This window comes from Lipotes vexillifer, unplaced genomic scaffold (assembly GCF_000442215.2).
Source record: "Lipotes vexillifer unplaced genomic scaffold, Lipotes_vexillifer_v1.1 scaffold1679, whole genome shotgun sequence".
NCBI classification, from domain to species: Eukaryota; Metazoa; Chordata; class Mammalia; order Artiodactyla; family Lipotidae; genus Lipotes; species Lipotes vexillifer.
This window is the reverse complement of record NW_006796614.1, coordinates 202,225-213,752: the sequence shown is the minus strand read 5'-3', so window position 1 is coordinate 213,752 and position 11,528 is coordinate 202,225. Positions and strand designations below refer to the sequence as shown.

General features: G+C 32.8%; 1 protein-coding gene across 2 annotated transcripts in view; it reads left to right on the top strand.

Annotated features, from left to right (window-relative positions):
• The window catches only part of CSMD3 (CUB and Sushi multiple domains 3), a 1,097,972-nt gene that overhangs the window by 958,660 nt on the left and 127,784 nt on the right, over positions 1 to 11,528 (top strand). The gene's annotated exons all lie outside the window — the stretch shown is intronic.

Genomic DNA, 11,528 nt, shown 5'->3' with positions numbered 1-11,528 from the left:
CCCGCGTCTCCTGCATCGGCAGGCGGACTCTCAAGCACTGCGCCACCAGGGAAGCCCTGTGTGTTGTTTTTAAACAAAGTCAGTGAACCTGAATTAAAATGGGAACTATAAATAGAGAAATGAAGAAATGTAGAGAATTATATGAGAAAAAGAAAGTTAGAAAGTATGGGGAAAAAAAGAGCCCAAATAGGACAGAAGGACAGATCAAGAGAGGAGAGGAAAAAGAGATACATTTAGTGGACAGTAGAGAAATTGGTGCTGAAGAATACCTACTGTTACTTTAATTAATTAAACAGATTTTGGAATATTCTAAATGTTTTCAAATCTATTGTCTAATCAATAAGGGCATTAACATAGTATTTGCAGAATACTGAGTAAGTGCAAGAGAATGGGGAAAGGTTGAACAAGGAAATTTAAATAGAACTTTACAGAATTAAAATGACTAATAACCTCTGCTCTAGTCTTTAAAGATAAATATATAAAACTAGCTATGGCATGCATTAGCTGCTTTGTCAATAACGTGTTGAAAAGCAGTTTCAATGGATTTGGTGGATCAAATGCTGGGTAGAGCAGATGTGGTTTTGGTACAGTGTCCAGCAGGGCAATCTCAAAGTCTGTCTGTTCACTCTTTGCAAATTGAGTGTGTTATTTCCAGAGACTTGAGAGAATATACCCAAACACAATGATTTTTTATAAATAATCTGACTTATTTGAGGAAAGGGCACCTTAATTTCTGTTTCAAAATGGTAAGATCCACTTAGTGGAAGAATATTTTGTGGTAATGCAAGAGTCTGTCCACTTGTGGAGGCAGATTGTATTAACTAGATATAAAATTTTTGAAGAACTTCCTTATGTATTCAGAAGCTTCCCAAATCAGTGGTTGAGATGTAAGAATACAATATCCTCTGTAAGAAAAAAAACTATATTTTTTAAATGAGTATAAACAAGAACTTTAAGAAAATTTTTTTTAAATTTGTTTCAATATTTAGAAAAAGCAAAATGCTTAAGCAGTTGGGTACTGGGGAAAATAATTGTGTGTGTGCGTGTGTGTGTGTGTGTGTGTGTGTGTGTGTGTGTTATAAACAAGGTAGTTATATTAGCTTTTCTCCATTGAGAAGATACCTATTTCACTGCACATCTTTGGTATTTCATTTCTGACAACCCCTGATATAACAGTTCTGCTCACAGGGTAACATAAGGAAGTAATCACATCGGGGAAATAACAGTCTCAAAATCACACTATGAATACCAGCAACAGATGCAAAAGACATTAAGGTTTGCTGTAAAAATAACAGATTTCATGTTTTTTTTTTTCCTTTTAACCAAGAAAGTGGACTCTTTCTAAATTCCTAAAGGAATATTTTAAGTAGTAAATGTTTCAGGAAACATGGCAGATGTTCTTCTGTCTTGCAAAAAGGAAATTTGACTGAGATTCTTTCTAGCAAGTGAATATTTTCTCTGTCTGATTTTCCTACTCACTCATGAGGTTTTCAGAAAAAAAAAAAGCTAGATTATCTGATGGCACATACTAGACACATAGGCCTTGCTTTGTATTTACTTAAAAGGGAAATGCTGACAAATGGCTGATGTTTATCATATAGTGCAATTTTTCTCCTTTGACTTGAGATCATGCCATTTTAACTTTGGGTTACCTGATTGTGAGTATGATTATGATTATGATTATACAGATCTGATGTTCCTTCTGCCCAATTTACCCTTCTCATGCCTTGGTCTCGTTAATATTTCTAGAGGTCCATTTTGATAACTTCATATCATTGTTTTCCTATTATCTACTGAAGAAAGGCAACAATTAGTTTCCTCCCATAATTTTCCATCTCCTTATTGCTTCCAATATATAAGCACAAACCTACTTGTTTATTAAATTTTTGTTGACTACCTACTAAATGTTAGGTATACTTTCTAGGTGTTATTGCTGCATATTTGCATAGGACCCAGCCCTAAAAAAAAAAGCTTCAGACTAACTGAGAGTAAGAACATGCAAGTAGCAATAATTGCAAAATTACAGTGTAAACACAGTAACTATAGTTTAAATAAATTGGTACTTCTCAGATAATTGTGCACTATAGTTATCTTGAAATCTTGTTAAAAATCCAGATGATGAGACTCCACCCTACAGATTGTCAGTCTTTATGAGATTCAGCCAAATATTTGCACTTTTCACCAACCTTCCAAGGTTACTCTCACAATGGCCAAAGTGTGAGGATATCTTGTATAATGTAGGTGATGACACAGAGAAGGTAGTGATGAAAACTGTTAGGGGTTCCTGGTGGTGGGGTCAGGGAAGACTTCACAAAAGGATAAATCTAAGTCCTTTTGGCAGATAAGAATTAAAGTACATATATGGAGATAGCTTGGTACTTTGAAGGGACCTCCTAGGATGTAGGTGGACATAAGATACTTTATCCTGGAATCAGACTTAGGTTTCTGTCTTGGAACTGCCATTTGATAGCCATGTGACATTAGGTGATTTGTAAGGTTCCCTAAGAACTCAGTTTCCTCACCTATAATATGTGATAATAATGCATATAACTTGAAAGATTGTGTCAGAGTTAAATGAGATCATCCATGTAAAGTGTTTATCATAGGCCCAGGTACATAGTAAACCCTCAAGAAACATCATCCTTTCCTGATAATGAGATGAATCCACATGACTGGGCTGTATTTGTCATTGTCATTGTATCTTAAATGCCAGAAGATTAGATTAAGGAGATGACAGACAGGTTTATTTTGTAGAAAGAAGAGATTCGTTGAAGGGTTTCAATTTGAGGAGTAGCGTGGTCAGTTTTGAATTTTCAAAGCCCCTTTTATTTTGGAAAGTGGGGAATGCATTGCAGGAAGAGAATATGCCCAAGGAAAGGAGTAGCAGTTGTTCAAATGAGAAACTGAAGATGGTTATTGTGGTTGTGTAAATGAAATGTTAAAAGATGCAGGAGATGGTAAGGTAAAATTGAAAGATTTATGGCCAGTTAGATGTTAGAGATGAGAGAGAGAGAGGTGTAGAGGATTGTTCTTAGGTTTCTGGTGTTTTGTTTTGGTTTTTACTTTAGATATCACTTTGTATATGATCACAGTTTTGCTTTATTCCTTTGGAGAGCTGGCCTTTTAATTTTTTAGACTTTTTCTTTGATTTTTAGATCTTAGATATTAAATTAAATAAATTAAAATCAACATAACACTTTTATTTATCTATAATATTAGATCTCACACCTTGCAGTGGGATCTAGGAACAAAAAGTACTTCCCAATTTAACTAATGATAACGCCAGTATAGGTATAAGCTTTCAAGAATGAAACTTATATGGAAGGTGCATTTGGTGCTACTTGCAATGTAAGAAAAAATGGTAAAAAGATACCACATTTTACATATATATATAAAATCATCCAGTAATCATCCAATAACCTGTATATTTTATGGTCATCTTATTAGCCTTCTTATTTTTATCCACAAATTCATTTTGCCATGTAACATAGCATGCTTGCCGGTGTAACATCATGGGAGCCAAAATCCTTTCTACCACACTAGGACACTAAGTACAGGCCTAGTCAGTAGACTAAGGATGTTCTATAGGAATTTTGAAGAGAATTCATAGCGATTCATGAAGAGAAGTTCAGTTTGGGTAAAGCTTTTTTTCTGGCAGTAAAAAGTGTTAAATGTTAGTATCAGTTATTAAAAGATTATGTAATCCCTTCTGGGAACTTCTGAATTTAGGATTAGACACCTGTCTTCCAAGATGGCTTTTTTTTTTTTTTTACATCTTTATTGGAGTATAATTGCTTTACAATGGTGTGTTAGTTTCTGCTTTATAACAAAGTGAATCAGCTATACATATACATAAGACAAATACCAAGATGGCTTTGAAAGCTGTTTTCCTAAAGATTGGAAATGGGTTGAATGCCTTGTCAAACTTATTTATTTACCAGTTAGTCTTTTAGAAGTTAATCAAACTATGATAATCAATAAAAAACTGATTTTTTTTTCTTTTAAACTATAAATTCAGTGTTCTCTTAATACTCACATATCCCAGATAGATACTTCAGAGGACATATAATGTAGTGGACAAAAATGATTTAGAATCCCATTTTTATATCTATTTGAATCTTTAGCTTCCATAGACAGAAGAACATTTGAAATTGAGTAATAAAATTCTAGAAAATAGAGATTAATATTTCTACCTTTTAGTCTCCAAATACTTTTTAAAAAATCTTTTCCAGTTTTATTGAGAAATAATTTACATACATCATTGTTTAAGGTGTACGCAGTGGTGGTTTGGTTTACATATATTGTGAAATGATTACTACAACAGGTTTAGATTACTACAACAGGTTTATCTGTCATCTCATATAGATACAGAAAAAGAAAGGAAAAAAATTTCTCCTTGTGATGAGAACTCTTAAGATCTACTCTCTTTTAACTTTTCTGTATATCATACAGCAGTGTTCACTGTAGCCATCATGTCGTACATTGCACCCCTAGTACATTACACTTATTTATCTAATAACTGGAAGTTTGTACCTTTTGACCACCTTCATGAATATATTTTTTAACATTTATGGTCATACTGCTCAAACTATGCTCTCTTAGAAGTTGTAGTTGTTCCACAAATCAGAGCATTTTTTCTAAGTTACAGACACACAAAGTGAGGTAATAAATATAAATTTGGAAATTTACTCCAATTACATGTTTCTGAAACTTTGATGAATTCTATTAATTTTATGCTAACAAATTACCTGATATATAATGAAGTAGCCAATATTAATGAAAAGATTAAGAAAAAGGTCAATCTTGCTTTCTGTTAATAACAAAAGGGATTGAATGTTGAAGAGAAAGAAGGCAGAAAGAAATGTTTGCCTAGAAACCTTAGGAGACACAACTACAGCTAAGGCAAATATACCAGTGTTCCAGAGGTTAGAGGATACAGTTTTCTCTGCTTAATCAAGATAAGCTGAAACACTTGTTAAGAGAGTCTGATTTACATTTTCTGATATGGGCTATCATAAGTTGACATGAAGCTACATCATTCTTTGTGTTGGGAATGTGTACTGGTTTAGTAGTCATGTGAATAGATGTAGCTGCTCTGAGTTAATATATTTTTTCCAACATTTTTCTTCTGTAAAGTTATCACATTTTTTCTGTTTCCTGATCCACAAGACCACTGAGAGATGGGAATCTATTCTTCAATTTGTGTGAGTGTGTTTTAGACATATATGGTTCTGGTTATAATTGCATGTCTTACACAAATGTATTTGTTGCTAGGGAAAATGTCCCTAGTGCAAGAAAGGCCATTAATTATATCAGTTGTTAATAGGCTTCCACAAAGAGAACTTGTAGTTTCTAGTTGCTTTGCCACTTGGATTGTGGTCCAGCCTCATCATTAACAGTCTTGAAATGACTATTTGATTAAATATGCATATGTAATTTCCCTCACATTTCCTAATATTTGTAGAGGCACACATATAAATCTCACTACTGGAGAATCCTAGAGGGGTAATGAACATCAATAAATCAATGAGCAGTTTTTGGTTTTGAACTTATAAAATGTACGTATTTTAAAAGGAGGAACTGCATGCAGTAATGGTGTTACAAATTTAAGGGTGCACAAAGATCTCAGGATGTAGTCTCTGAGGAAGACAAAGGTAATGTTACCTTAATGAATAGATTTTTCTCTCCTCCCACACCTGAGAGCACTCATGATACCTGCCACTAATAATTTCGCTGTCAATCTTGTGAAAACTCAGGTGGTCTGAAAACATCTTTTCATCTTGTGCAATAGAGGGCTAGTCTGAATACACAAATCATAAAAATAGTCATAAAATATTAAATGCTCAGAAATGTATCCATTTAACTGTAGCTTATAAATTACAAAAGAATTCAACACAATAGTTATTTTACTGCTCTCCTTCCTTGAGCAATATGCTTAAGACATAATGCATTAGGTCTTAATGAGTTTATTTTTATAATCACTAAAAATGTTTTCCTCCTTTGTGCTAATTAGATAATTGATTATTTGTGAAAAATAGTGATTGTAAGATTTATGTTTTTACCTAAACTAGTTTTCTTATTCCAATTTATGCATATCATCTCATAAAATATTAATTATAGAAACATGTCCTGCCCAAATTAAATTATTAATATTTGTCATTTCTAATCTAAATTGCCATTAACTTAGAATATATTACATGCAAATAAGTGTAATTGATCTTTATAAGCACATTTCATTCCTTAATCATATAGGGCCATTCTAGTTTTAGCATAGTTTGCTCTTTTCTTTTAACCAAATTTATTTCATGATCATCTAACTTTTCATGTCTTTGTGCTGTTGACTTAGAGATGTCTCAGCCTAAGTTTCTGAATTCGGAAAGCATTGTGCTTTTATATTCCTAAAGTTTCTCTGGTTATATCTTGAGGCAATAATACTGCTCTTGGTCTCCTGGATTTTCTCATAGAAAAGCCAATATGTTTAGCTCTATATAGAAACTTTTCATTGTGAATTAATTATAAAACTGAAGGTACTTAAGTTTGAGGCCCTCTATAGAAATCTTTACATGTGTTCTTTATATTCCTAGAGTATTTATGTGAGACCTATTGATCTTAAACATACAGAGACATACTTTCATGAGAACAGAAAAAAGAAATATCCTTAGTAGAATGCAAATGGACAACCTCACTTCCATGCTTAAAACCATTCACTAATGCCAGTTAACATTTGTTGAGAGCTTCCTATGTTCCTGGGACTATCTAAGTGTTATGCATGTATTGTTTCCTTTATGCATCACCATATTCCTATGAAGTTGGTTGGTATTTTTGCATCCATTTTATAGGTGAGGGAACTGAGACATAGAAATCATCTCAGACTTTATAAAAATAAAAATTAAAAAAAAATAGCAAGAAACTAGTGAAACCAGGATGCACACAGAGGACAGAGGTTGTGTTCTTAATAACTGAATTTTCCCTCCATTACTCATAGAAGGAAACTACAACTTTCTACACTGGTTAAGATTATAAGACTGTTTACACAACTTGCATCCTGCCTCCCTTTGCAGCTTCACTTCTTGCTGCCTTTCCCAAAACACTACAGTATGTTTTACCAAAAAACACTCCCTCCTTTTTTCCATAAAACAAGGAAAAATAATTTAAAACATTATTCATTTAACATGCTAGGACAGCATATTCACCTTCCCCTTCATTATCATGAATTGGTAAAATGTATTATGTTTTGGTATTCACATAGGTTAGTTCCTGTGAAATAATTATTTAAACAGAAGACAACCTTCATATATTGTGATTGTTCAACTACACTGAAATCATCTTTTAAACCAACCCCCTCTCTTGCTCCACCAAGAATTTCTTCAGAGCGTGACTGCTTATGTTGCTAATTGATCTTTGCATTTCCAGCATGTATGTAATACAATAAGAATACACAATAGGTACTCAATAATTGCTTATGTAATGAATGAATTGTACCTACTTGCCAGATTCTATTTATTTTATCGTTTCACTTATCCTTATTCTGTAGGCTAAAATTTGATAAGTAGTATCTATTACTGAATATTCAATTAGTTTCTCAGAGTAATGCTGAGTTAAATGTTAAGTAAAGTAAACGAAAGTAAAGTAAGTAAATAAAAGGATCAAGGTAAACGTGAGAGAAGCCTGTACCACATGTTCCTGAACTTACACTGCTGCTCATCAGTGACTATTGATGTTCTGAAGGAACAATTCTGAAGTCAGAATTGTTCCTTCTAAAAGAATTTAATCGACATTCAATTACATGTAACAATAGTATTTGACAAATTTTCTTTAGTAGATTAATTAATTAATCCAAGGTACATTATGGTGAAAAAAGTCTGCATGCTTATCATTGCTCATTTCTACAAGTCCAGAAACTAGTAGCCCAGCTCATATTGAATTCACCCTTTGATTATCACCAACTTCTACATTATTCTCAAACTGTTATAATGATAAATATGGAATGCCAAATGATAATTCTAGCATATTAAAAAACCCTTAAATATGGTGCAAACGTAGAAATAATGGTTATTTGTATTCATTATTTAGAGAAAAAATTTTAAATTGAAGACATGTGATATGTTTAAACTAACAAGATCTTGACTATCACTGAATACAACCTCTTGTTCAAAGACGTGGTTCAGTTCCTGTTCTTTTCTCACATGAATGCAAATCCAGTATTTTTGGTCTTCATTTTCAATAAATTTATACATGGGTTGTCATGTCAAATTCATGAAGGGGCTTTTCTTTTTACAAAACAATGTTACTGGGAGTCTTAGCAATAATTTAGCTTTCTTATCCTCCCTGTCTCCCTCTCTCATTGCATTAAAGACTCATTAAAATCATTATGGAATACTATATATATATATATATAAAAGCAAAGCTATACAGACAAAAATCACATAAAGAAACATACACACTCACAAAAAGTGAAAAAGAAAAATATATATATATATATATATATATATATATATATATATATATATTCAGAATGATCAGATATAAATGATATGATTAACACCATTTTCTCCTCCAGGATGCCTTGTGGTCAGAATTGGAAAGAATAATTTTTGTTTATAAATAAATGTTGGAAATTGAAGAACTGAGGTTTTAATGTTTTCAGCCAGGGTAACTAACCACAGTAATTTGACAGCAGGTGTAATTAACTCTGTGCAATTTTTGATATAGATTTGTCCCTGTATTCATTTCTGTTTGTTTTTGGCTACGACACCTAGTTAATTGATCCAATTCCCATTAAAAAAATTCACTCAGAGAGCATTTTGATTGCCAAGGACATAATTTTACAAAATTTACACTCATAAGGATGAAAATGACTCAATATGCTGATTGGCTTGGTTAAGTAGGAGAGAATCCTTTGCAACACTTTTACAAATACCTTTTCTTTGTTGTTTCCTATGAATAAGTTATTGCTATTGTTACTTATAAAGAAATGAAAAATAATTATTTAAGAAGACATTTTTTAAACTATTGAATCACTCAGTTTTGTAAATTAAGAAATGACTTTAAAATAGGAATGGTAGCATTTTCAGATATCTCTGCTTTATTTCCTTTAGTGCATGTAAAATAATTGAATGCAAAAAAATGAGAGAGGTCATCAACATGACTTGTCTTTCTTATCTATTACTTCATTACCTTGGTTTCTTCCCTGAGACAATCATATTAAACAGATTAGCAGATCCAACTCAATCTCTTCTAGAAAAATAGAAAGCAGTATATTCTTGTATCCCCAAGTTCTCTGCTAATACTAATTCATCTAATAGATAAGTGATTTTATTATTTACATTCCATTATAAAAATTTCAGAAATGCAGGAATATACAAGAAAACACATAAAAATCACCAATAATCTCATATCAAGAATCATAACCACTGCTAATATTTCACATATTTCCTTTTGGTTATTTTTTCCTGTGCTTATTTGCATATAAGAATTTTTAACCTACAAAATTGTTATTGCATAGTTTATAGAGTGTTATATCACATTTTAAAGTTAAAACTCTTTCATAAATATTTTGCTGTGTCTGTATATAATATGGAAAAATCTCACTTAAAAATGAGTCTCTCAATATTCTATGGCATCACTGTGCCGTAGTTTTTTGTTTGTTTGTTTTTGTTTTTTGCGGTACGCGGGCCTCTCACTGTTGTGGCCTCTCCCGTTGCGGAGCACAGGCTCCGGACGTGCAGGCTCAGCGACCATGGCTCACGGCCCTAGCCGCTCCGCGGCATGTGGGATCTTCCCGAACCAGGGCACAAACTCGTGCCCCCTGCATTGGCAGGCGGACTCTCAACCACTGCACCACTGGGGAATCCCTGAGCCGTAGTTTTATTTATCCTCCCAGAGGAGGAAATCACCACTTATGGATATTAATAGTTTTCTGTGTGTATGACCCTGAATGGAGTACTTGATAGAAAGAAAAGAGAAATGAACGTGTACTAAATTTGGCCTTCTCAGCAAGAATGACCACATAAATGGCCTTAATGGTGAAGGGTAATAAATGTACTGTTCAGGACTCCCAAGAAACTAAGATTGTACCAAAGGAAAGTGAAATCATACTGACAAGACGTATATGCTTACATCATAACTTTTTTTTGATTAGTAATTCTTAAAAAGGATTCTGTGAAATCAGATGAATTTAATGTGTAAGACCCATTAGTGGGTGTTGAATGAGATGAAAGTAAATATAAGACAGTTTCTGTCTGTCTTGGATCTCAAAATCTAGTAGGGGAAGTGAGACATTTAACCCTTAAAATTTTAACAGTAGGTCACAACTTAATGGTAACTTATCTTTCCTAGTTCTATAAATTCAAGATTACAAAAAATCAAGAAATATGGGATTTGACATATGTTTAGGGACCTAGCTAATTGCAGCACCAGGCATTGTAATTACAGTCCACGTGACCCTGTCTCCTTTAGGACTGCCTCAAATGCATTCCCAAATGGCCAATTTACTCCTCCTCTTTACTGCCTTACTTTCTGGTCTAACCATAACTTCATCATGTCATTGCTTTTATTTAATTTTCTATCCTTTAATGTGACATCATTTTTAGCTACTCTGACCATTATGTTATTAGATAAACTATCTTCCATTTGCAAAGATAGATGTTTGTATTTATTAAGAAATAAAATAGGGATGCACTTTCTTTTATATACTATTCATTCATCTATACAACGAATGTTTATTGAGTGCTTGCTTAAGACTCTGTGCTCAAGCTGCCCTTCTGGGCAGAGGGGGATAAGCATTGAACAACTATTTACATAATTGTTCATTATTAGTTTATGTCAAATACAACAAAGGTGATGGAGAGGGTGGTGTTATGTATGATATCATCTATCAGAGGGAAATAACATGGTCAAAGAGAGAAGGAATATATACGATATAGTCATACTTTAGAATTTAGTTTTTAATGTTTTTTAATAAATATAGTATGAATATTTATAATATATATATTCACACACATATATAATGATTTTGGAGTGGTGACTGCTTCCTCCCTCCATTCAAATATGTATTAGATTAGTTCAAAATGTGGACTACAGAGAAATAGAAAATAAACATTGGCTCTTATTGAAGATAAAAAGTTTTTAATAATAATACATTCACATGTTTGAAAAAATGTTTTGGCAAAAACATCAAACAATTTTTATTCCTTTAAATGAATCATTTTAGAAATAATGCCATTTGCAGGAATGTAGATACACTTAGAGATGATCATACTAAGTGAAGTAAGTCAGAAAGAGAAAGACAAATACCATATGATACCACTTATATGTGGAATCTAAATTATGACACAGATGAACTTATCTATGAAACAGAAACAAACTCACAGACGTAGAGAACAGACTTGTGGTTACCAAGGGGGAGGGAGGGTGGAAGAGGGACAGAGTGGCAGTTTGGGGTTTGCAGATCCAAATTATTATATATAGAATAGATAAACAACAAGGTCCCACTCTATAGCACAGAGAACTATATTCAATATCCTGTG